This window comes from Crinia signifera, chromosome 11, assembly GCF_055691185.1.
Source record: "Crinia signifera chromosome 11, ASM5569118v1, whole genome shotgun sequence".
Classification (NCBI taxonomy): Eukaryota; Metazoa; Chordata; class Amphibia; order Anura; family Myobatrachidae; genus Crinia; species Crinia signifera.
This window is the reverse complement of record NC_139227.1, coordinates 94,006,805-94,013,569: the sequence shown is the minus strand read 5'-3', so window position 1 is coordinate 94,013,569 and position 6,765 is coordinate 94,006,805. Positions and strand designations below refer to the sequence as shown.

The following is a 6,765-nucleotide window of genomic DNA, read 5'->3' as shown; positions in this document are numbered from 1 at the left end:
GATTGAGCAGAACCAGATGGTCTCCCTCCTTTGATGGCACAGCAAAACCAATTTCTTGCTTTTTTCAAAGTACCAGGACATGACACCCGTTTTGCTCCATTCCCATGTTCTGATTGACCCAGGGGCCAGTCAATTAAAGAAAATTGATGCCCATCGATAGGTAAAAACTATTGATGGTCATCCATCACACTTAATCACCATCGATGGCAACTGCACCGATGGCCATCCCTACAACATCAGTGGACAGACACCCCTGTAGACTACCCCAGCGTTATATGGGCATCTCTGCAGACACCTCCCAACGGTGGACGGGCATCTCTGCAGACCCCTCCCACCCAATGGTGGACAGACAACTCAGCAGTATGTGGTCAATAGTAAATAGGCCACTATTAGTCAACATATGATAAATGTCATGATACATTTTCATGTTTTTTCTCTTATCAAACAAAGATAGTTTTTTATACTTAACTATCCCTGTGGGGATAGCGTGCAGAGCATAGCGAGGCACCATTCCCGAAGCATAAAAACGTGAAAAACTCACGTCAACCTATTGCTTGTATAAACCTTTTGCCTGTCAACCCTATGACCCATCTCTGCAGATCCACCCTGCTTCCCCCCATAGTGGACGGAGGGGCAACTCTGCAGGACCTCCCAATCACCCAGTGGTGGGCAGCCGGGCATCTTTGCAGGACCTCCCATCCACCCAATGGTGGGAAACTCTGCAGGACCTCCCATCCACCCAATGGTGGGAAACTCTGCAGGACCTCCCATCCACCCAATGGTGGGAAACTCTACAGGACCTCCCATCCACCCAATGGTAGGCAGGCATCTCTGCAGGACCTCCCATCCACCCAATGGTAGGCAGGCATCTCTGCAGGACCTCCCATCCACCCAATGGTAGGCAGGCATCTCTGCAGGACCTCCCATCCACCCAATGGTAGGCAGGCATCTCTGCAGGACCTCCCATCCACCCAATGGTAGGCAGGCATCTCTGCAGGACCTCCCATCCACCCAATGGTAGGCAGGCATCCCTGCAGGACCTCCCATCCACCCAATGGTAGGCAGGCATCCCTGCAGGACCTCCCATCCACCCAATGGTAGGCAGGCATCCCTGCAGGACCTCCCATCCACCCAATGGTAGGCAGGCATCCCTGCAGGACCTCCCATCCACCCAATGGTAGGCAGGCATCCCTGCAGGACCTCCCATCCACCCAATGGTAGGCAGGCATCCCTGCAGGACCTCCCATCCACCCAATGGTAGGCAGGCATCCCTGCAGGACCTCCCATCCACCCAATGGTAGGCAGGCATCCCTGCAGGACCTCCCATCCACCCAATGGTAGGCAGGCATCCCTGCAGGACCTCCCATCCACCCAATGGTAGGCAGGCATCTCCGCAGGACCTCCCATCCACCCAATGGTAGGCAGGCATCTCTGCAGGACCTCCCATCCACCCAATGGTGGGCAGACGGGCATCTCTGCAGGACCTCCCATCCACCCAATGGTGGGCAGACGGGCATCTCTGCAGGACCTCCCATCCACCCAATGGTGGGCAGACGGGCATCTCTGCAGGACCTCCCATCCACCTAATGGTGGATGTGCGGGCATCTATGCAGGACCTCCCATCCACCCAATGGTGGACAGGCAGGCATCTCTGCAGACCCCCATCCAGTAAAAGACAGGCTTCTCTGCAGGACCTCCCCAATATGGTGCATGGCCAGCTCTACAGGCCCTCCCTTCCCCTAGTAGTGGACAGACACCTCTGCAACCCACCCAATGGTTAAAGGGCATGGCTGAACCTATCACACCTCATCCTACAGATACCCTTCTGCCACTCCTTCTAAAGCTGGGCACTACACTAAGCGCACATGGGGACAAAGAAGCCACTTGCTGCCGGGATCATATTACCGATCCCATAGCTTGAGGGATGAGCCACTGATTCAGGAACCGCAGCCGGTACCGGAAAACGATCATGAACCTAATAAGTTTTACCCCACCATAATTTAACCGGGAACCGATCGCCTCATTTCTAGCCACCGGAGAACACTAGCCTCACCACACCTTTCAGGATCACCGCGGTGTGAGGATGTGAGAAAAGAATCGCCGCCCCGCCGCTGCCGCCTCACCGAGCTAATGAGGCCGAGACACAGGAAGCGGAGGGATTTACACGGCCAGGGTCCTGCACGGGGCGACCGTGCCGCCGCCTGCGGTCACTGCGGGGGCTGGAGAGAACCGAGGCCGGCACTGGCTGTCCGCCACACCGCTCTACTGCTCTCCCTCTGGTAAAGCGCTGCGGTTCCTTCCCGTGGCCCGGAGTTATACTGACAGAAGGAAGGACTCTCAGGCACATTCAGAGACAGCCACAACGGACAATAGACTGAAACCGGTGGCTTGCCGGGGACCGCCCACATGGGGAGGGGCTAGCTTTGATATACTACCAAAATCTTTCTTCGATAGCCCCTTCCAGTCCCCATGTGGGCGGGCAAAAATCTAGATAGACGCTGACAGTCAAGAGGTCGACTCGGCACCATATTGTAGCCGTTCGTTAGACAATAATATTGTCTATATATTTCTGAAACATATGTTAATGGTTGACATATAAATTGATGACATGCCCATTGCATACCTTACAACATGACCCATTCCAGGAGGGACAAAATGTTATGTTCCTGGGTTTATATTACTGGGACGACCAGGGCTATTTCTTAGATGGACAAAACCATGTGCACTGCAGGTGAGGCAGGTGTAAAACCCCACTCAAATCTAATTATCTCCACACAAGTAACACCTGCCTCACCTGCAGTGCACATGGTTTTGTCCATCGAAGAAATATTTTTTTAGAAAGAGTGAACTAGAATAAGGGCCTCAGTTCCTGCTGGAGCCTACTGAAAAATAGCCCTGGGGACGACCATGTTATAGTCAAAATCAAATGGTCATGGAACGGTGTTCAGCCTCATTCGTTCCCTATGCACGCTCCCATTTAGTGTAAATTGAACAGTGAAAAAGACTGCAGGGAAGACTGTACAGATCTGTACTATATAGTCAAAATCAAATGCGTTTTGCTTGCTGTTCGATCCCAATTTGATCCCAACTGAATTGGGATCTAAACGCAAGCAACATCGCACCATGTGTACATAGCATTAATCCATGATTGCCGTCATCTGTGTTGAAACACTTTCTTGTCCATTAACTAATTCAACACAGGTAATGACAATTATAAATTAAAAGAAGGGAAGTCCAGGAGCAGAGCATTATGTCCCTCCTGTGATGTGTATAGTAGGGTACAGGTAGAGGGGGCTGTGTGTAATAGACACCTCCTGCTGCATAACCATACAGCCCCTATCACTGCTGCTACCAAGGAAGGATACAGCCCCAGCCACATCTGACTCAGGCCCCTGTGATGTGTATAGTAGGGTACAGGTATAGGGGGCTGTGTGTAATAGACGCCTCCTGCTGCATCACCATACAGCGCTATCACTGCTGCTACCAAGGAAGGATACAGCCCCAGCCACATCTGGCTCAGGCCCCTGTGATGTGTATAGTAGGGTACAGGTATAGGGGGCTGTGTGTAATAGACGCCTCCTGCTGCATCACCATACAGCGCTATCACTCCTGCTACCAAGGATGGATACAGCCCCAGCCACATCTGACTCAGGCCCCTGTGATGTGTATAGTAGGGTACAGGTATAGGGGCTGTGTGTAATAGATGCCTCCTGCTGCATCACCATACAGCGCTATCACTGCTGCTACCAAGGAAGGATACAGCACCAGCCACATCTGGCTCAGGCCCCTGTGATGTGTATAGTAGGGTACAGGTAGAGGGGGCTGTGTGTAATAGACACCTCCTGCTGCATAACCATACAGCCCCTATCACTGCTGCTACCAAGGAAGGATACAGCCCCAGCCACATCTGACTCAGGCCCCTGTGATGTGTATAGTAGGGTACAGGTATAGGGGGCTGTGTGTAATAGACGCCTCCTGCTGCATCACCATACAGCGCTGTTACTGCTGCTACCAAGGAAGGATACAGCCCCAGCCACATCTGACTCAGGCCCCTGTGATGTGTATAGTAGGGTACAGGTATAGGGGGCTGTGTGTAATAGACGCCTCCTGCTGCATCACCATACAGCGCTGTTACTGCTGCTACCAAGGAAGGATACAGCCCCAGCCACATCTGACTCAGGCCCCTGTGATGTGTATAGTAGGGTACAGGTATAGGGGGCTGTGTGTAATAGACGCCTCCTGCTGCATCACCATACAGCGCTATCACTCCTGCTACCAAGGATGGATACAGCCCCAGCCACATCTGACTCAGGCCTCTGTGATGTGTATAGTAGGGTACAGGTATAGGTGCTGTGTGTAACCGACGCCTCCTGCTGCATTACCATACAGTGCTATCACTGCTGCTACCAAGGATGGATACAGCCCCAGCCACATCTGACTCAGGCCCCTGTGATGTGTATAGTAGTGTACAGGTATAGGGAGCTGTGTGTAATAGACGCCTCCTGCTGCATCACCATACAGCGCTATCACTGCTGCTACCAAGGAAGGATACAGCCCCAGCCACATCTGACTCAGGTCCCTGTGATGTGTATATTAGGGTACAGGTATAGGTGCTGTGTGTAATAGACGCCTCCTGCTGCATCACCATACAGCGCTATCACTGCTGCTACCAAGGAAGGACACAGCCCCAGCCACATCTGACTCAGGTCCCTGTGATGTGTATAGTAGGGTACAGGTATAGGTGCTGTGTGTAATAGATGCCTCCTGCTGCATCACCATACAGCGCTATCACTGCTGCTACCAAGGAAGGATACAGCCCCAGCCACATCTGACTCAGGCCCCTGTGATGTGTATAGTAGGGTACAGGTATAGGGGCTGTGTGTAATACACGCCTCCTGCTGCATCACCATACAGCGCTGTCACTGCTGCTACCAAGGAAGGATACAGCCCCAGCCACATCTGACTCAGGCCCCTGTGATGTGTATAGTAGGGTACAGGTATAGGGGGCTGTGTGTAATAGACGCCTCCTGCTGCATCATCATACAGCGCTATCACTGCTGCTACCAAGGAAGGATACAGCCCCAGCCACATCTGACTCAGGCCCCTGTGATGTGTATAGTAGGGTACAGGTATAGGGGGCTGTGTGTAACAGACACCTCCTGCTGCATCACCATACAGGGCTATCACTGCTGCTACCAAGGAAGGATACAGACCCAGCCACATCTGACTCAGGCCTCTGTCATGTGTATAGTAGGGTACAGGTATAGGGGCTGTGTGTAACAGACGCCTCCTGCTGCATCACCATACAGCGCTTATCACTGCTGCTACCAAGGAAGGATACAGCCCCAGCCACATCTGACTCAGGTCCCTGTGATGTGTATAGTAGGGTACAGGTATAGGGGGCTGTGTGTTATAGACGCCTGCTGCTGCATCATCATCATCATACAGTGCTGTCACTGCTGCTACCAAGGAAGGATACAGCCCCAGCCACATCTGACTCAGGCACCTGTGATGTGTATAGTAGGGTACAGGTATAGGGGCTGTGTGTAACAGACGCCTCCTGCTGCATCACCATACAGTGCTATCACTGCTGCTACCAAGGAAGGATACAGCCCCAGCCACATCTGACTCAGGCCCCTGTGATGTGTATAGTAGGGTACAGGTATAGGGGCTACGTCTAATAAACGCCTCCTGCTCTATCACCATACAGCGCTGTTACTGCTCCAACCACATCTGAATTAGCCCATTGTTCCCCATACTTAATATCTGTCACTAGAATAGTTTCTCCTTGCCTGACAGGTTTAGTAGTTTATGTATGTGATTACAGTTTCTAATGGTCAAAGGTAAAAGTCGCATGCAATTTCACTGAAACTGAGTCCTTCATCCGAATTGGCACTTGATATGCCATTTTTTACATGCGATATATACACGATTTATCCCATGTAAAAGGATTTCCGGGGAGCTGCTGAGTTCAAGGAAAATCAGATGCAATACTAATGCTGCATTCAGACCGCAAAACTGGCTTTGACCAGATATTTTAAAATGTTTCTAAAAAGTAGACTGCACAAATTACCGTTTTGAAACAGTAAAAAAACGGCAAAATACTCAGTAAAAAGTGCGGTCTGAAAGGGGCATAAAATGCACCTGCGATGTGCTGCTAGTGGCTCAGATTATGATTAATTTGATGTGCTGCATGTCTGAACTTTGACTCACATTCAATGCACACGTAATCAGATGTCATACACCTCTGTTCATTTAGTCCTACATATATTGGGAGCCAGGACCAGCACTTGAGCCTTCTGCTGGTATTAGATATAAGGGGGAACCCCATTATTTTTGGATCCTCAATTTTGAAAACCAGGACCAGCTCTTTGAGTCCATTGCTGGTTCTAGCCATGGTGGGTATTTTTTGATTTTTTTTCTATTTTTACACAGTGAAGCCTGTAAAGATCTGACTGATCCGTGCAGGCTGCCCATTCATATTCAAATAAGATTACAAATGGATACGACTGGCTATGCCATCAGAAAAGACGAATCCCGTAAATACGGCAGATAAACCGCTGAGCGCCTGATGCCCCTCACCATTCAACAAACCTTGAACCCAAAGCTCCATCTACTCCCCTCCATTCCCCTTTTGTAACCTTCCCCTTGTACCTGAAATAACCATTCTGATTCGAGTATTTTTGGCAAATTAAATGGTCACAATTTATTAACTTGATTTGAAATTTACTGTTACTTAATTTGGGTGGCAAAGATAGCACTGCG

The 6,765-nt window shown here is 50.6% G+C and overlaps 1 protein-coding gene across 1 annotated transcript in view; it reads right to left on the bottom strand.

Moving 5' to 3' along the window:
* Window positions 1–2,297, bottom strand: part of LOC146044969 (caprin-1-like) — a 28,395-nt gene extending 26,098 nt beyond the window's left edge. The window contains 1 exon segment of the mRNA XM_083163649.1: window positions 2,059–2,297. The gene's annotated coding sequence lies outside the window, so the exon portion shown is untranslated.
* Window positions 2,298–6,765: the final 4,468 nt, after the last annotated feature.